Consider the following 21,300-nt stretch of genomic DNA (forward strand, 5'->3'; position numbering starts at 1 on the left):
TAAACTTGCAGACCTGGGATGGGGCAGAGATCAGACCACTTTGGCAGCATTCAAATCTTGAAGGACTCCAGCCTGAGCTGTCCCCAAGATCATGGAATAATACACTACTCATTATCCCAAGAAAGCTGAAGCAAGACCAGTCCATTTATACTGTTTATATCTTGCATATATATAGTTATTTGCATGTTGTCTCCTCCATTAGAATGTGAGCTACTTGAGGCAGGGATCATGGTTTTGCCTTTCTTTTAATCCCAAGGGCTTGGCATAGTGCCTGGCATATAGTAAGTAGTTAATAAATGCTTGTTATTTAGTAAAATGCTATTAGAATGCAAATAGAAACTATGAAAAAGTTAAAATATTGAAAAAAATGAAGAAAAAGTTAAAATATTGAAAAAAATGAAGAAAATGCAAGGTATGTCATAGCAAAACCAACTGAACGGCAAAACAGATGGAAGAGAGATAATTTAAGAATCACTGGACTACATAAAAGCCTGAGCTCCACCCCCACAAAAAAAAAAAAAAAGGAATTTAGACTGCATATTTCACGAAGTTATAAAAGAAAACTGCCCAGACCTTTTAAAACTAGAAGACAAACTAGAAATAAAGAATCCAGTGGTCACTTCCTGAAGGGAACTCCAAAACGAAAACTCTCAGAAACATTATGGCTAAAATTCATTATCTTCCAGGTCAAAGAAAAAAAAAACTATTTTAAGCTTAAAGAATTCAAGTACCAAGGGACCACAGTCAGAATCACATAAGACGTAGCAGCCACTATGATAAAAGAGCACAAAGCTTGGAACATGATATTCCAAAATGCAAAGGATATAGGCTTACAATCAAGAATAACTTACCCAGGGAAACTGAGTACAATCCTACAGAAGGAAAAAAAATGGACCTTTACTGAAATAAAGGATTTCTGAGTATTCCTGATGAAAAGAGCAGAGCTACATAGAGACCTTTAAGTTCAAACACAGGATTTAAGAGAAACATTAAAAAGCAAACACGAATTAACAACATAAAGGAGTAAATATGGATAAACAGCTTACATTCTAATATAGGAAGATGATACATGTGTGCCCTCTGTATCCTATCATCAAAATAAAAGAAAAATAAAGTTAAAAAAAAAAAGACTGCGCCTTCAAGTAACTGACATTTTAATAAGAGAGACAACACATGACTATAAATACACACAACATCTATAAGGGCAATAGCTTCAGAAGAGGAATTTGGGGATCTCTTGTTTTGCCAAAAGCAGAGTAACTTGCTTCAGTGTTAATTTCATGCTTCAAAAAGTAGAGTAATGAATGAGGGCAATTTCTACTCTACATATAATCTAATTCTCACTTAGAAGGAAGAATCGGTAGATAGGAGAATCTTGGTGGGAAGTTACCACTTTATTTCAGAATTTTTGACAGAACAGAGTAAAGATGATGATAGTTTGACATGCAATTTAGATTTGAGAAGAGATTTTACATGATTCATAGAAAGGAGAGGCAGGATTCTGCAGAATAAAATTCTACAAAGGAAATCAAACCAAATGGAATGGTAAATTCTCAAGAATGAAATTCAAGACATAAACAATTACAACTTCAATGAGAAGACACTGGTGAATTTTTAGATTGATATGGATAAACTCAACAACCAACTTAGATTTTTAATTTACAGAGAAAGGGACAGATTAATATAAAACTGGGGCAAAATTCTGTAAGCATAATGTCAGGTGTGCCAAAATTCTCAGTCTGCTGAAGTTTATGAGAAAAAGACTTAATCAGGACACCAGAAAGGGCTTAAAAAAATATAATGGGAATACAAGAGGATCAAAAAGGGATCCATCCTTATGGATTCAGGAACAGGTGAAGACTAAGCAAACATATGGAAAATAGACAATTATGATTACATAAATTTTAGTTTTTGCACAGATAGAGCCAAAATTAGAAAGAAAACAAGTAAATGGGGGGCGGAACTTCGTAGCAAATTTTTCTGATGTCCTGTTTACAAGATTCATATTTAGAAGAACAGGAGCCATTTTCCAACTGAAAAATTGTCAAAGGATACTAATAAGCAGTTTTCTAAGAAAGAAATCCAAGTTATCAATAGTTATGAAAAAAACCTAATAATGAATTATGCAAATTAAAGACATTTTGAGTTCATACCTTACAATCTATAAGACTGGTAAAACTGGAAGAAAAAAAAAGGATAACACTTGTTGGAGGGAGCTGTGGAAAAAACAGGTACCTTAATGCACTATTAATGGATTTGTGAATTGGTCTTGCCATTCTATAAGACAATTTGGAACTATGTCTAAGAAGTTGCTAAATTGTGCCTATTTTGACCCAATGATACCAACACTAGGACTACAACCTAAAGAGATTAAATAAAAAGGAAAAAGACTGATATCTACAAAAATATTTGTAGCAGCTATTGTTGTAGTAGCAAAGAACTAGAATTTGTAGTAGTAAAGATCTAAGGGAGTAACCATGAGAAATAACGCAAGGGACAGTTCAAGTGCAATATGGGAAGATTTCTATGAACTGCTACAGAATGAAGTGAGCAGAAACAAAAAAATCCCAACTACCACTGTTGCTTGGGGGCAAATGTTATGATGACAACAGGAAATGAATAGAATTTACTGCTAATTTTCATTTTGTTTCTCTTTTCTCAGCAAGGGAAAATAATCTCTGGACTGCAAGGAAAGAACAAAAATGACTAACTGTGAGTTGATATCCATGATAGATAAGGAAACATGTGGGCATTGACTGACTGTTGCAAGTTTAAGAGATCAGGTTCAGATGGCTGCCACTCTAAGACATTAAAGAATTGACAGGTATGAATATTGATTGGATCAATACAAATAACAGAGATCATAGGGAATGACAGGAGTTCCACAGGAAGAGAAGGACAAAAGGTTTTAGAGAAGGGAAGAGAATACAGACTGTGATCTATAGATTAGTGACCTTGATTTCAATTTCTGGTGAAATTTTATAATGTATTATTAAAGTGATGGTTAAAGAACAGCTAGGAAAGTAATCATAGAAACAGTACAGCTTTAACAAGAACAGATCATGCTAGACTAACCTTATGTCCACTTCTGGACATACTTGATAGACTGTCACATCAGAGGAAAGATAGATGTGGTGATAATACAACGATTAGGGGGATTTGTAACTGGGTGAAAGGATAATGATCAACAAAGAATAATTCTCAATGCTTTGCTGCCATCTTAAAAGGCAACTTTAGTAGAGTGTGACAGGGATTGGTCTATGGGACTATACTACTTAATATTTTTATCAATCAACAAACATTTACTAAGCACTTACTTTATGAAGGCACTGTGTTAGGCACTGGGGATACAAGTACAAAGAATGAAACAATCTACCTGAAATAAGCTTATATTCTAATGAGGGAGACAAGTATACATGCAAATATATACCCCACAAATATGAAGTTAATAAATACAAAAATATACAAAGTAAACACAAGGTACTTTGCAAGGGCAGATACTAGAAATTGTGGGACTCAGGAAAGGTTCAGATGGTGCCTGAGATGCCTCTTAAAACAAAAATAAACTCCATCAGCTAGAAGTAAGGAGGCAGTGTATGCCAGACATGGTAGACAGCACAGAGACAGGAGATGGAGTGTACCATTTGAAGAACAGAAAGAAGACAAGTTTAACAGAACAACAAGAAGTCAAAAGGGGAACAGTGTCCAACAACACTTGAAAAACAGGTTGGAGCCAGGTTGTGTCTGTCTTTAAGTTAAATAGAGGAGTTTATATTTGATCCCAGAGACGATAGGAAGCTACTGGAGTTGACTGCTTAGGGGAGTTATATGGTCAGATCTGTGCTTAAGGAAAATTTCTTTGGCAGTAATATGAATAGTGAAAGAATTAACAGCAAATGGGGCAGCTAGGTGGTTCAGTGGATAGAGCACTGGGCCTAGAGTCAGGAGGACCTAAGTTCAAATACGGCCTCAGACACATAACACTCACTAGTTGTGTGACTCTGTGCAAGTCACTTAACCCCGATTGCCTCATCAAAAAAAAAAAAAAAAAAAAAAAAAGAATTAAAGGCAGGAAGACCAAGTTAAGAGCCTTTGGCAATAACCTAGGGGATAGCCGATAAGGGCCTCAAATACAATGGTAACTATGTGAATGGAAAGAAGGGGTCAAACTTGAGAAATGTTGTGAAGGTAAAAACAGCAAGATCTGTCAACTGACTGGACGGGAAGTAAGTGAAGAGTTGAGGATATTGTAAAGGCACTGGATGAACTGAGGTACTTTTAATAGAAATAAGTAAGTTTGGAAGCAGAGAAGATTTAGTGGGAAGGATAATTAGTTCAGTTTTTAAAATACTGAGTTTAAGATGCTTCTTTGACATCCACTTTAAAAATGTTCAATTGGTGATGTAGCATTGAAGCTAAAGAAGAAAGTGAAGTTGAGATCTGGTAGTCATCTGTATGACTGATAATTAAACTCACAGGAGCTAACGTGGGAACCAAGAGAAGAGATTCTTAAACTGGGATCCTCAGACACCATAAAGGGTCCATGAATAGATTTCAGGAGGTCTGGGAAATTAGATGAGAAAAAATTACATCTTTATTTTTACTAATCTCTAACTAAAATTTAACTTTCCTTTAAATTTGAATTCAACAACAACATTAACATCATTGGTCCATGACAAATACAGTAAAAATTGCTGAAGGATAACCAGGATGGTGAGGCAAGTCAATGCCATAAGTACCAGGTGAAGGAATAAGGGAAATTAGATTACAGGAGACTTAGAGGGGAAATAATAGCTTTTCTATTTTAAAGTGCTAACATAGAAGAATTATACTTGTTCTGCTAGGCCTCAGAGGTTCCTTCCAACTCTGAGATTTTGTGAAACAAACATTAAGTATCAACCAGGGATTTAGACATACTCCCACAGCCACCATAGTTTCCAGGGTCAACAACACTTACCACCAATGGTTTTCAAAGTTGTTTTTTTTTTTAAGTGACTCTTTTACTCTAAAAACAATACTTAGGCAAGGCCTTACAATACAGTTTTAATGCCTGTAACTGATATTAAATAACATGGCTTTTTAAAACTTTATACATTAATAAGATTGATCCAAAATTATTACTATTATAAGCAATTCAGAAAGGAGTATGGCACTGCTTGTGTTACATAATAAAATGATGTTAAATATTCACCTTGCAAATGCTTCAAAGAGAAAGATGTGTGCATGTGAAATTGAAGACCTCTATCACATATGGTTTGCTTTTCTTTTTGTCATTCTTCATGTCCAATTCTTCATAATCCCATTTGGGGTTCCCATTGTGGGAAAGATACTGGAATGGTTTATCATTTCTTTCTACAGCCTATTTTACAGATGAGGAAACCTAGGCAACCACGGTTAAGTGATTTGCCTAGGGTCACATAGCTAGGAACTATCTGAGGCCACATCTGAACTCAGATCTTCCTGACTGTAGGCTGGGTGCTCTATCCACTGAATCATCTAGCTGCTCTAGCTTTTCTTTTAAATATACAATAAAGTCAACATCTAATTTTCAAAACAGTGCTATTTGTTTCTTATTCTACATATCAGTATACCATCTTTATGAGATGGATAGCGTTGTTCTTTCTTAGTCCTCTGGAATCACAGCTGATCAGAGTTTCTGAATTGTTCATTTTAACAATATTGCCATTATAGTATAAATTGTTCTTCTGGTCTTGCTCACTTCAATTTGCATCAAACAAGTCACCTCAGATATCTCTGAAATCATCTTTTTCTTCATTTCTTATAACACAACAGTATTCCATTATATTCATTACACTACTATTTATTTAGCCTTTTGATGGATTTAGATTAGATGGGAATAGTTAACAGGGAAAAAATTATTTGGAGCAAGTTTCTCTGATAACATTCTCATTTCCAAGATATGTAAGGAATTGATCCAAATTTATAAGAATAAGATTCATTCCCAAGTGATAAATGATCTAAGGATATGAACAGGCAGCTCTCAAGGGAAGACAACAAGGGTATTTAAGCCACATGAAAAAAAATTAAAACTCCAATAGAGAAATAAAAATTAAAGTAATTTTGAGTTTTCTCTGCATACCCATCAAATGGGCAAAGCTGACAAAAGAAAATTACAAATGTTTGAGGAGTTGTGAGAAAACATGCATACTGATGCAGTGATGGGGAACTGTGAATTGGTCCAGCTAGCTATTCTGGAAAGAAATTTGGGTGGAGTGGAGGGCCTGAATTCAAATGTGGCCTCAGACACATGACACTTGCTAACTGTGTGACTCTGGGCAAGACACTTAACCCCAATGTCTAGGAAAAAAACAACCAAAAAAAACCCCAACAATGCGATTATGCACCAAAAGTTACTTAATAATACGTGTCCTTTGACTCTGTGATACCACTGCTAAAAATATAACCTAAAAAAAAAAAGAAAAAAAGAAAAAAATGTCTTATATGTACAAAATTATTTATAACAGTTTTTTTGGGGGGGTAGCAAGAACTGGAAACTAACAGGGATCTGATTATTACAATTTTGGTTTGCTATATCCTCGAACTTCCCAATACGTTCAATTATTCATAAATGAGTCCAGATATACTGACTAAATTCTGCCAAATGGAGCCTATACCAATCTATTTCCTGTTGTATTGAGATTTCCCAACTCTGATCATCTGGAGTCTTAACTGCATTAGGTATAGAATGCTTATACAATAGTCTCCCAAATGTACCCCTATATTCCTTCCTATTCTCAAACCAATTTCACCCACTGCTAAGCTACTCCTTGTCCCAATATCACTGATATTGCCTGCTAAGTAAAGCTTTGGATCACTTCCACCATCGGTTGCCTTTGCTCCTATACAAGTGCTGCTTCTGCTGAATATAGCTGTAGAGAATTACAAAACCTCATTTTAACATTTATATTACCTAACCTCAACTGGATCCTCACTGCTACAAAGTAATCCTTTTCCACTTCCCTAATTAAGTCACTCTCTCACTCACACAGCAGTTCTTCCAAATCTTTTCATCCTTCCTCAAAGCTACCTTAGCTCACCTCACCATCTCAACTGAGAAGCTTACCTCATATCTTCATGGAAAAATGGTGGTCATTCACCAAGAGTTCCTTCTTCTTACCTCCTCATCTCACATCCCCCAGATGACTTCTTCCACTATTTCCTCTTCCATTACTATGTCAACAAAATGAGGTGGTCCTCCTCCTTGACAAGGCAAACTCCTCTATATGCACAAGTGATCCTTTTCCAACCTGTCTTCTCTGCATATTGCCCACTCATTCCCACTCTCATTTACATTCAATCTCTTCCTGTCTACTGGCTGCTTCCCCCATGTTTCCCTCATTCTCACAAAACCCTTTCTTGACCCATACATCCCTGCTAGCTATTGTCCCATCTCTCTTCCCCTTAGTAGCTAAACTCTTTGACGTGGTCGTCTATGAGAGGCATCTCCACTTCCTTTCTTCTCAGTTTCTTCTTAAATCTACAAAAACTGCTCTCTCCAAAGTTATTAACAATATCTTAATTGCCAAATCTAATGATCTTTTCTGAATCCTCATCCTTGATTTCTCTGCAGCCTTTGATACTGTTGATTACCCTCTTCTTGATATTTTCTTCTCTGTAGGTTTCTGTAATATTACTCTCTCCTAGTTCACCTCCTACCTGTCTGACTGCTCCTCAGTGTCTTTTACTAGATGTTCACCTAAGTTTTACTCACTAGAAGTGAGTGTCCTCTATGGCTCTATTCTGGGCCCTCTTCTCTTTTCCCTCTATATTATCACAGCTGTGGGTATACCACCATCGTCCCAGTCACCTAGGCTCACAACTTAGGTGTTATCCTTAAATCCTCGATTTCTCATGCCCCACATCCAATCTCTTGCCAAGGCCTGTAGTCTTTACCTTTGCAACATCGCTTGAATATGCCCCTATCTTTTTTTTTGTTTGTTTGTTTTTGGCGAGGCAATTGGGGTTACGTGACTTGCCCAGGGTCACACAGCTAGTAAGTATCATGTGTCTGAGGCCGTATTTGAACTGAGGTCCTCCTGACTCCAAGGCTGGAGCTCTATCCACTGCACCATCTAGCTGCCCCCAAATATGCCCCTTTCTCTCCTTTAACACTGCTATCACACTGGTTCGTGCCCAGGCTACTGCAAGAGCCTGCTAGTTGGCTTGCCCACCACAAGTTTCTCCCAGGTCCAGTCTACCTCCCATTTAGCTGTCAAAGTGATCTTTCCCAAGTATAAGGTCTGACCATGTGATCCTCTTGCTCAATAAACTCAAATAGTTCCCTATCAGCTCCAGGACTAAATATAAGATCTATTTGGCATTCCAAGCCCTTCATAACCTGGCCCTCCCTATCTTTCCAATCTTCTTAATACCTTAAATACTGCCCCTTTCCCCCAGGTACTCTGTAATATACCTTTTCTTCAAATAAGACACTCATCTCCTGACTTTCACTGGCTGGCCTCCATTCCTAGAACACTCTCCTTCCTCTTCTCTGTCTTCTGGCTTCGTTCCAGTCCCAGCTAACAACCTTACCTTCTTTCATTATGCCCTTTAATTCTACTGCCTTCCCTCGGTAATTACCCTCAATTTATCCTGTATATTGTCTGTTTATACAGTTGTTTGCATGTTGTCTCTTTCCCCTATTAGACTATGAGCTTCTTGAGATCACACACTTTTTTAGCCTTTCTTTGTACCCTCAGACCTTAGTTCAGTGATTGGCACATAGACACTTAACGTTTACTGACTAATTACACCATATCCTTTGGAACAATTGCTCTATTCCATTTTCCTTTTCTTCTTGAAACCTTTAAATAAGTATTCCTTTAGCCTGCTTTACTTTAATGGGAAGCTTCGATATGCATAAAATACTGTAACTCAAAAGGTCCTAACAGTTCTCCTGAACTCCACTGCCCCATTGTCAAGGCCCTTCATAACCTAGCTTCCCCCTAGCCCCTCTTTCTATCCTTCTGACATCCTACTCCACCCTCACACCACCTCCTAATAAGTACTCTTCCATTCAGTGACACTGGACAACTTGGGGCCCTCAAACAAGAAACTCCATCCCTCATCTCTAAGCCACAGGAATTTTTATTGGCTGTCCCCATACCTGGAATGTTCTCCTTCCTCACCTTTGCCTTCTGGATTCCTTCAAGTCCCACCTTTTTCAAGACTTTTCTCGATTCCTCTTACTTCAAAATTCCTTTCCTCTGTTGATTATTTCCTATAGCTTTTTTGTACAGAGTTGTGTGCATAGTGTCTCCCCATTAGATTGTAAGCTCCTTGAGGGCAGGGACTGTCTTTTGCTTTTCTTTGTATCCCTAGAGCATAACACAGTGCCCATCACAGAGTAGGCACTTAATAAATGTTTGATGACTAAGTGAATTACCAATACCTCAAACTCAATGTGTCCAAAACATACCATTATCCCAAAGCCCCCCCATAAATCTACTCTCCCCCAACTTCCCTATTTTTATGGAAGGCTTTACTATCTTTCCAGCAAATTAGGTTTTGTGGTTTTAGTTATTTTCTACTTCTCTCTCTCTCAACCAGTCTTACTGATTGTGACAACTTTCATATCTGTCTCCCTTTTCTCTACTCACAGAATTCAGGCCCTCATCATTGCCACTTGGAATACTGCAATGACCTTATTCATATCCATGTTTCTAGTCTCTGCTCTTTCCAATCCATTCTTCATATGGCTGCCAAACAGGCATCAATACCAAATTAATCTTAGTTGCCAAATTATTCTTAAAACATAGTCCTGTTTACCCAGCAGTTTTTGTCAAATAGTGAGTTCTTATCCCAGAAGCTGGGGTCTTTGGGTTTATCAAATAGATTACTATAGTCACTGACTACTGTGTCGTGCATAGCTAACCTATTCCACTGATCCACCACTCTTAGCCAGTACCAAGTAGTTTTGATGATTGCTGCTTTATAATACAATTTAAGATCTGGAATAGCTGGGCCACCTTCCCCTGCATTTCTTTTCATTGGTTCCCTTGATATTCTGGACCTTTTGTTATTCCAAATGAATCCTGTTATTATTTTTTCTAGCTCTACAAAATAATTTTTGGCAGTTTGATTGGTATGCCACTGACTAAGTAAATTAACTTAGGTAGAATTGTCATTTTTGTTATATTAGCTCGGCCTACCCATGAGCAACTGATGTTTTTCCAATTATTTAGGTCTGATTTTATTTGTGTGGAAAGTGTTTTGCAATTGTGTTCATATAGTTCCTGGGTTTGTTTCACTATTTGACAAAAACTACTGGGAAAACTGGAAAAGAGTATGGCAGAAACTAGGCATAGACCAAAATCTCACACCATATACCACAATAAAGTCAAAATGGGTTCACGATTTAGATATAAAGGCTGATACTATAAGCAAACTGGGAGAGCAAGGAATAGTTTACCTCTTAGATTTATGAAGAACAGAAGAATTCATGACCAAACAGGAGATAAAGAACATTATGAAATGCAAAATGGCTAATTTTGATACATTAAATTGAAAAGTTTTTGCACAAAGCCAATCCAATCAAGATTAGAAGGAAAGTAGAAAATTGGGAAAGAATTTTTACAACCAGTGTCTCTGATAAGGGCCTCATTTCTAAAATATATAGCGAATTAAGTCAAATTTATAAGAATACAAGTCATTCCACAATTGACAAATGGTCAAATGATATGAACAGGCAGTTCCCAGATGAAGAAATTAAAGTCATCTATAGTCACACAGATGTCATCTATAGTCTATATGAAAAAATGTTCTAAATCACTATTGATGAAATAAATGCAAATCAAAACAACTCTGAGGTACCTTACACACGTCATACCTATCAGATTGGCCAACATGACAAAACAGGTAAAAGATAAATGCTGGAGGAGATGTGGGAAAATTGGAACACTAATGCATTGTCAATGGAGGTGTGAAATGATCCAACCATTTGAAAGAGCAATTTGGAACTATGCCCAAAGGGCTATAAAAATGTGCATATCGTTTGACCCAGCAATAGCACTTCTAGGGCTGTATCTTAAAGAGATCATACAAACGGGAAAAAGATGAACATGTACAAAAATATTTATAGCAGCTTTTTGTGGTGGCAAATTATTGGAAATTGAGGGGACGCCCATCAATTGGGGAATGGCTGAACAAGTTGTGGTATATGAATGTGACAGAATACTATTGTGCTATAAGAAACGACAAGCAAATGGACTTCAGAAAAACCTGGGAAGACTCGTATGGTCTGATGCTGAGTGAAGTGAGCAGAACCAAGAGAATGTTGTACACAGTAATAGTCACGTTGTGCAATGACTAACGTTGACAGACTTAGCCCTTCTCAGCAATGCAAGGATCTAAGACAGCTCCAAAGGTCTCATAATGGAAAATGCTATCCACATCCAAAGAAAGAACTAGGGAGTTTGAATGCAGATTGAAGCATACTATTTGCTTTTTTTTCCCTTCTGTTTTGTTTTGTTTCCTCTTTCGGATAGTTCCTCCTATTGGTTCTAAATCTTCCTTACAACATGACTAACGTGGAAATATGTTTAATAGGAATGTATATGTAAAGTCTATATCAGACTGTGAGCCGTCTTGGGGAGGGAAGGGGAGAAAAATTTAAAACTCAAAAGCTTATGGAAGTGATTGTTGATAAAATTGTTGATAAATAAAAAACAAAAAAAAAAATTAAAAAAAACACAGACCTGTCCATGTTGCTCTTTTCTTTGAAAAGTTCACTGGCGTTTGGAATCCCTTCAGAATCTGGATTCCATCAATCTTTACAATATTTCTTTCCATTTCTCTCCTTCACACATTCTACATTCCATATTCCATACTGGTCCAACTAACTGGCCCCACTCCCTCTTTACCTCTGAATCCACAGTTTCTTTTAATACTCAGCTATTATACCTGCCAACCGAAACTTTTCCTCATTTACTCTGTTGCTAGTACTTAGCCTGTCTTGAAATTATTTCTGTTTACATGTGTACATATTGTATCTACCAATAAAAATGTAAGATCCTTGAGGGCAGGGGATATGTCTTTTTTTGTCTTTGTATCTCTATGAGACAGAGAGGTATTAGTAGAAAGGGATGTCTCAAAAGCCTAGGAAAAACTGGATTCAAATACTGCCTGACACACATTGGTTGTACAATCCCCTATCAGTGCCTCCAAAACAGACTAGAAGTGGGAAGACTTGTTGCTGATCTCCATAAATAGGAGTTTCCTCATTGAGTGTTCACAACAACTAGGAAATTGCTGGTCCTGCCCGCATAATACACTGAAAGTCACAGGTAATTAATGTCTGTGTACTATAAACTTAATGCAGAAAAAGTTACCAACCTCTTCTTCAGCTTGAAAAGAAGTAAAACAATTTCTAGTGCATGAGGTTATTAAAAACAAGAAGTAAATAAGAGATAAGACATATAGCATATAAAAGTATCACCTAAATTTACTGAAGAAGGAAGTTTACCCCTATTTAAGCCTAATTTGGCACAAAAGGCAGCATCTATGGAGACATTTCCTAAACTAATTTTAAAAGGCAATTTATTAGTTGCCTGCTCTATAGGGGAAAAAAGTCTCAATCTAAATAGCCAGTAAGAACTGAAATGAAATGACAACTTTTTGAAGAACTAGCAAAATACAACTTTAAAATAACAACACAATTTCACCAAAGAAGCTCAGCTATTTCATGAGAACAATTTGATTTCTCATAAGTTAGAAAGGGGAAATAAAAATCAATCTCTGGAATTTAGCAATATAAAATATGCCTTCAATGAATGTTACTAAAGCTAATTAAATCTAAAGACGAAAGTGTTCTTTGAAAATAGTTTTAAGGACTCAGAACAGATTTAAGAAAATCCTCCTGTGGGGTAAACTAAATCAATTTAGCTCTAACACAGACCAAATGGACACTGGATAGATTTCATCACTTTTGTTTTGAAATCAACTTGTAGATATTCCACTTTGTAAACTTCTAGGACTACAGTATACCAACCTAATGGAGTCATAGATCAATTTGGAGCTTGAATTATATAGGGGAGAACATATAAATGCAAGTGGCCCCATCAGGTCTGGAACCTCTAATACTCCTGGGATCAAGGGACACAGAGGAAATTTTAGAGAATAGAAGATGACTGTCAAATACCAGGGACCTTATGTTCCAAATTAATAACATTAAATATCACATCCTTCCTTTCTGTAAACTATAAAAAAAAAGCAGTAAAAAGGATATTGAGAGGGTAAGGAGATGTCAAAATAAAATTATTAATAGAAATAGAGGAAATTAAGTCCATTTTCACACCAAAAATTAGCAACATTTAGAAAATGCACAATCTCATACTTATCAGATGAAAAATGTTGGCAGCCTCAAAATTTTCTCATAAAATGAATATCCTATAAAATATCAGTATTACATGGAAAACTATTTGGGAGAGCTGATTTGAACAAAATAATCTTGACCCTGTTAAGAGACTATAGATCATAAATAAAATCACACCATCTCCTTCAGTAATCAGATATAGAGCTGAAGTCGGTCACACAAATCCTGAAGGTCTCTCTAGCTTTACTTCAAGAATTTACAACTTTTAAAACTGGAATAAATTGGGAAGTTAAATTAGGTTTCTATGTCTTCCTTACAAAAAGTAACAAAACCCTTAAACAGCTTTTTCAGGAAGTTAAGCCTAGCAGATCATTCAAAGCTAAATATAATTATTCATGAGCTGATTTAATTAACAGGAAGCCTCACAATAGAAGACACTGAATGAGGAGGCACTGATTGACACTTAAGCACAGCAGTAAACCTCTTGGAAAGAATATCAACCTAGGGTTCCTACTTCACAATCCTCACTTGATTTCAGAAGCTCTTTAGCACTGTACAGCACGAGAAAGTAAGCAAGAGCTGCAGAACCCAAGTTAGCTTTTAGAAATGCCTTTTCTGCTATGACTAAGCTTTACTCGATTACTGGGAAAAGCAAAGTTTTGGGACAGCATGTACAATACTTTAACTTCTGCAAGAAAGAAGGAAAACTATAAATTGTTCTTCTTTAAAGCTATAGTTAACACTATTATTTTCAATATGGTGCTGCTTTTATCTAATTAATCGTCTTCCATGAACATTACATGCTTCATGTAATGTATGGATCTGGAATTCGATGACCAGGGTTTAAACCCTGACTGCTCCTTACTATCTCTGGGACCTTGGGCAAGTCACTTAAGACCTCTAAATCTCTCAGTTCTTTATCAATAAAATGAGAATGCTGGACTAGATGGCCTCTAAAGTCCCCTCCAGACCTAGGTCTATGATACTTGTAGACTTTGATTACCTTAAGTACCTGGACTTGACTTACTCCTATTGTTTCAAAGTCCTACATTCAGGGAAGCTTTCCTATGGGCTGCTACAATTAAACACCTGCAGAAGTCTCAAATGCACAAGGACTACATTTTTGTCTAATTCCTCTTTAAATATTCCTGTGTCCTCCTAACAGCTTTTTAGAAGGCAATGGAAGGCAGCTAGGTGGTGCAGTGGATAGAGCACCTGCCCTGAAGTCAGGAGGACCTGAGTTCAAATCCGACCTCAGACCAAACACTTGATACTTACTAGCTGTGTGACCCTGGGCAAGTCTCTTAACCCCAATTGTCCAAAAATAAAAAAATAAAATAAAAGGCAATGGAAACTTTCAGTCAATTGTTTTTCAGGAACTCTTTGTGCCCATTTGGGGTTTCCTTGCGAAAGACTTTGGAATGATTTGCCATTTCCTTCTCCAGCTCATTTTACAGATGAGGAAATTGAAGCAAGCAGGGTTAGAAAGTGTGTGAGGCAAGATTTGAACTCAAGTCTTCCTGACTCTAAGGCCTGGCATTCTATCCCATTAGCTGCCCTAATAGAAAGGTAAAATTCCCTGTGGTTGGTAGAAACACCACAATATCTTTCAGTCCCTCCCCTCCCAAGGTCATTATCGTGCCTACCTACCATTTTCTCCTGTTTTATGAGGGAGTAAATAAGTAAAAACTTGACAAAGTTGCTTCTGAAAAAAATCACTGATCAAGACCACTACTTTAATTTGGAATAATGGTTTACACTCGTCATACAGTGTAACAATTTAACAAACTTTAGTTGCACATCCATTACCAGCAAGGTACAGTGTCAAGTTGTGGAGATACGAAGACCCAAACAAACAAAACAACCCCACTCCGGCCTTGAAGCTTCCAACCTTATTTCTTGTACATTCTCAAGGCCGGCAAATATAATCTCTAATAAACAGATCAGGAAACTGAGGTTCGGTAATTTTCTTTAGATCACACAACTAGTTAAGTATTAAAATGAAAATAGAACTCAAGCCTTTTAACACTTAATGCTACAATGCTGCAATCAGCTGTGAACAGTGGTATTTCACTATAACACATTCCGCTATCCCATGGAATTCAGTGTAAAACAGGCCTTTCTTAAACATAATTCAAGAGTTGATTATTCACTGTAAGTAACCACTAATGGCTCAATAACAACACTATATATTATGTTTTACCCTTAACAGTCCCCAAGAGATAGGCTTCACATTCACATAGAATGTGATAAAGCTGTAGTGTACTTTTATACATAGTCTTTCCAACAAACATGTTAAGTATATTATCTTCAAGGTACTGTTAGGTGCTAGGGATAAAAAAATTGATACCACATAGAACTTCAAAGAATTTACAACTGAATAGGGCAAGGTGGAAACAGGAAATGTGCATAAATATCTATGATGCAAAGAAAGAAAAGATAAATGTAAAGGAGGCAATTTCTCAGCAAAATGCTGAAAAATCTGAGGAAGAGGGGACATCTGGGTATGGCTTAATAGAAGACATGGCACTTGAAGGAGAGACTTCAGAGATAGGAAAGATGGGATTTGGGGAGAGTTGATCCTAAACATAAGGGACTGGCTGATGGATGGAAAAAGAAGAGACCAAGAAGACAATAAGAGACAGGATAGCCTATATTCTTCCGGAATATAGAACACATTAAGAGTAGTAGTATGAAATGGCTGGAAAGGCTGGCTGGAGCTTGATTGTGGATGGCTTCGACGGGATGTAAAATTTTTATTGGGTAGTCTGTAAGAGGAAGTCACTTAAGAGTTTTTTTTAATAGAGTAACACAATCAGAGTTATGCATTAAAAAGATTACTTGGGCACCAACCAGTATGGTACATGGATTGCACTGAGAATAAACTAAAGCAAGGGTTCTTAACCTTTTGGTGTCATAAACCCTTGGGCAGTCTGGTGAAGACTGTACTTAAAAAATACATTTTTAAAAAAAGTTTATAACAGGAACAAAGGCAAAATTCTAGAGGTTAGTGAAAATAAAGAATATTTTTCCTATTCCAAATGTATAGACCCCTCTTCTCAATGGACCCTTGGAGAAGTCTCTGGATCCCAGACTAAGAATCTGGGGAGTGAAGACCAATTAGAAAGCTGTTTCAAAAAAGACTAGGGAAAGGAAGCAATAAGGGCTCAAATTAGGGTGGTTGCAGAGGAATAGCAAGAGAAGGCTTAGATACCACGGAAGTAAAATAGAAATTAGGAACTGAATGGATATCTGAGATAAAGGAAATATCAAAAATGGCTCCAAGGTTAAGACTGGGTCATCTAGAAGGATGCCACTAATCTAAACAGAAAAGTGGTGGGGGTGGGGGAGACTTTCAGACAATAAGTACAGTTTTGCTTTGATTTTTCAGTTCTGATGCCGTAAGAGAAATCAGTATCAGACCCATAGTGATAAAGAAGACAACCTACTGTTTAATCTGCTAAGGATTCTGAATGCCATTTCAAAGACTTAAGAACTCTCAGCATTATTTTTTGTTTGTTAAAAGTGAAGGGCAAACTCACTAGTAGAGAACAATATAAAAATAAATTTACATCAATTCTAGTTGGAAAAAAAAATTTAAACCCTCTCCTACCCCCTGGACTACTCAATCTCATTTCTATGTCCACTAGTCCCAAAAAGAAGCATTAATTAGCAAAGCTATTTTCAGATGCATTGTGATGGAAGAAATGGAAGGGTAGGAACTATTTATGTCTTTGTATACTCAGTTCCTACCCAGCCTAATGTTACAAATGTTTGTTGAACAGAATGCTGAGTTTGGGAAATACACAACACATGAAGCAGGTAAACGAAATAAGGCAAGGCAGGTAGGTTAGACCTAGATTATGGAAGGCTTTAAATATCAATCTAATGATGCTGTGCTTTAACTCTGAGAGACTAGGAGGCCCCTTTTTTTTCCGTAGAAATGGGAAGATCAATTATTAGTTTATCAATAATCTAGGTATAGGGGTGACAAGGTCCTGAATTAAACTATGAAAGAAGGAATCACATATTTAAGAGCCTGAAGCAACATCACAAATTAGCTAATATAATCCCCCTATTTTCTAGTTCAAGAAACTGAACCCAGAGAAGCACCATGACTTGTTTGAGATCACAAAAGTAGTAACTTCAAATCTGACCTTAGGCCTTCTGATTAAAAAATCCAGTGCTTTTTCCACTGAACCAAAAAAAGATGAATGTTAGAGATATGGAAGTACAATTAACAAGAATTCCAACTGACAGGACAGTCACTTAATGTCTCAGTGCTCCAGGCAACTCTCTAAGACTATGATGTGAAGAACATGTGCCTAGCGGCATTTATAAAGGGAGTTTTTTCACCTAGAATGTCTTATACCAAAAGATGGATAAAAGAAATGATAAAACGGCATCAGTCTATTTTAATACATTTTCTTCTTTATAAATTTTATTAATACCTTTTGTTTTTACACTAATCATTTCCCCTTAAGTTGGTTTATCCCCATTGAATCCTTCCTTGTAATAAAAAAAAAATTTAAGCAAAACCAACACAGTGCCCACATTTGTGTTTGACTTCCTCTCTACTGAAAGTATGTTTCAATTATTAGTTACATGGGACCAAAAAATGGGTCATTAAAATTATGTCTTGTAGACATTTTAAAGGCAGCTAGGTGATAAAGAGTGCTGGGCGTGGAGTCAGGAAGACTTACCCTCCTGAGTTCAAATCCAGCCTGAGACACTTACTAGCTATAAGCACTTACTAGGGTCACTTGGGAAAGTCACTTAACCCTGTTTGCCTCAGTTTCCTCATCTGTAAAATAAGCTGGAGAAGAAAATGGCAAACCATACTAGTATCTTTGCCAAGAAAACCCCAAATCAGGTCACAGAGTCAGACATGACTGAAATGACTGACCAACAACAAAAGACATCTTAAACTCCCCCACCCCTCTTCCCTTTCCCAAATCTCCCCATAGTGGTTAAGGGTCCTACTATTTTCCCAGTTTCTCATACTTACAATCTAGGTGTCATCATCCAATCCTCACTCTCGCATCTTTCCATATTCAATCTGTTGCAAAGTCCTGCCATTTCTACCTTATTAATAATGAGCATCCCTAGATGCCCTCTTCTCTCCTCCAATACTACCACCACTCTAGTGCAGGCCTTCTCACCTCCCATCTCCCTGCCTCAAGACTCTCTCTAGTCCATTCAGCTATCAAATTGATCTTGTTATATGCAGTTCTGACCATATTACTTCTCTACTCAATAAATTCCAATGACTCCCTGTTATCTCCAGGATCAAATATAAAATCCTTTGGTTTTTTAAAGCCCTCCAGAACCTGACCCCTTCCTACATCTTACTCATCTCCATATACTCTATGGTCCAGTGACACTGGCCTCCTGGCTATTCCTAGCATGACACTACATCTCCCAACTCCAAGCATTTTTAGTGGTTATTTCTTATGTCTGGAATGCCTGTATTTTTGTTTCCTGACTTCCTACAAGCTAGTCTTACCTTCTACAGAAAACCTTTCCTGGACCTCATTAATTCTAGTGTCTACTCTAAGTTGACTATTTCCAAATTATCATGTATATACCTTGTTTGTATATAGTTCTTTGCATGCTGTCTCCCCCACTGGACTGTATCTTGAAAGGGTTGTTGAATTAGTTTTTTGTATACCAGTAGGCACTTAATGATTGTTAACATATTATTGAAGACATTAGGTATATTGTCCTTTTGGTTCTATTTATTTTGCTAAACATCAGTTCATGTAAGTCTTCCCATATTTCTGTAAATTCCTCCTATTTTTCATGTTGTGTAATATTCCATCATGTTTATATACCACAATTTGTTCTATCATTCTCCAGCTGATGGATACACACTTTGCAATTTTGGGCTGTCACAAAAAGTGCTGCGATAACTATTCTGGTATATACAGGATCTATCTGTGTTTTACCTCTGTGGGAGAACACAAAGGCCCAGTAGTATGATCATAGTCAAAACTATGAACAGTTTAATGACAGTTTCTGTAATTTCAAATTGTTTTCCTGAAGGGCTGAAATTCTACCAACAGGAGAAAAGTGTGCCTATCTTCCACAGTTATTCCAGCATTTATTATTCTCAACTTTTGTCTAATTGGCACCATATAGAACCACGCTTCTTACCCCTGCCATCTTTTACCCAGATGCTCCTACTTCAAATGTCAGATGCCTGTTCTAAGGCCATGATTCTTTACCCAACCAGTTCCAACTTCCCCTTCTTTTATTTTGAGAGCTGTAATCAAATCAACACTACAGCTGCTCCTGGAAAGGGCATTTCAGTCTACTGTCCTATGTTCCCTCTCACCATCCATGTAACTTCCCTGACTCAAACGCCATTTTCTGGCTACTGTCCCCTATATACTTAGTCTCCACCATCAGAATATAAGCTCCATGAAAGAAGAAATGAAACAAGTGTTCTCTTTTTAACTCCAGTGTTTAAGCATAATGCCTGACATATAGTAAATACTTCTTCATTAATGCATTCAATCCCTCATCTTTACTCCTCTTTGTGAGGTAAAGTCTCAGAGTTGGAACTATCTTTAATCTGGCTGTTTATAAACTTTTTTTTTTTTATAACTTGTAATCTAAGGAATGACTCGATCTCCTATTTTTCTCAATTTGCAAATCTTAGACATGAGACACTCATCAAAGATATTTGCTAGTATTTTCCCCAATATGTGATCTTCTTATTCTAACTACTTTGATTTCCTTCATCCAAAAACTTAATTTTACATATACAAAATTATCTATTTTGTCTTTTATCATCCTCTATATATCCTTTTTTGGCTAAGAATTTGGCCCTAACCACTGTTGTGAAAGGTACCTTGTTTTGTTCACTAATATTTTTAAAATAAGTTTCCCCCCAATTATACATAAAACCAATTTTTAACATTTGGATCTTTGTGTTTTGAGTTCCAAACTCTATCCTTCTCTCTCCTCCTCCTTGAGATGTTAAGCAATCTGATATAAGTTACATATGTGCAATCATGTAAAACATATTTCCATATTAATCATTTTGTGAAAGAAAACTCATTCTCTAATTTTTATGTAACCTTTGGTACTTTTGATTATATATCCGTTTGTAATATATTGTGGTACATGGTACAAGCTACTGGTCTTAAGGCAGCTATATGTACAGTGGATTGTAATTAGGGAGACTGAAGTTCAAATTCAGCCTCAGACACTTCCTAGCTGTGTGATCCTGGCAAGTCACTTAACCTTGTTTGCCTCAGTTTCCTCATCCATAAAATGAGCTGAAGAAGGAAACAGCAATATTTAATATTATTTATTAACACTAATTATTAAATTAATTACAATTAATTATTTATTAATATTATTTAATAATAGCAATAAATAGTATTTTTGCCAAGAAAACCCCAAATGGGATCACAAAGAGTTAGACAAAATTGAACTGGTCCTAAACCTAATTTTCCCCAAACTACTCTCCAGTTTTGTCAGCAGTTCTTATTAAACATATTCCCTTCTCCCACTAGTGTCTTTGGACTCTAAAGGTCAGAATAAAAATGGCATGCCTATCAACTGGGGAACGGCTGAACAAGTTGTGGTATATGAATGTAATGGAATACTATTATGCTGTAAGAAATGATGAACCGGCTGACTTCAGAAAAACCTGGAAAGACTTGTATGGTCTGATGCTGAGTTAAGTGAGCAGAACCAAGAGAATGTTGTACACAATAATAGCCACACTATGCAGTGACTAATATTGATAAACTTAGCTCCTCCCAGCAATACAAGGATCTAAGACATCTCCAAAGGCCTCATGATGGAAAATGCTATCCACATCCAAACAAAGAACTATGGAGTTTGAATGCAGACTGAAGCATACTATTTTGCTATTTTTTTTTCTTCTGTTGAGTTTTGTTTCCTCTTTCTGGTGGTTCTATTGGTTCTAATTCTTACTTACAACATCACTA

At 36.7% G+C, this 21,300-nt stretch overlaps 1 protein-coding gene across 1 annotated transcript in view; it reads right to left on the bottom strand.

The window, feature by feature from the left end:
- XPO7 (exportin 7) overlaps window positions 1–21,300 on the bottom strand; it is a 99,174-nt gene that overhangs the window by 46,795 nt on the left and 31,079 nt on the right. The gene's annotated exons all lie outside the window — the stretch shown is intronic.

The sequence above is a fragment of the Vombatus ursinus genome, unplaced genomic scaffold, assembly GCF_900497805.2.
Source record: "Vombatus ursinus unplaced genomic scaffold, bare-nosed wombat genome assembly UNPS02014778.1, whole genome shotgun sequence".
NCBI classification, from domain to species: Eukaryota; Metazoa; Chordata; class Mammalia; order Diprotodontia; family Vombatidae; genus Vombatus; species Vombatus ursinus.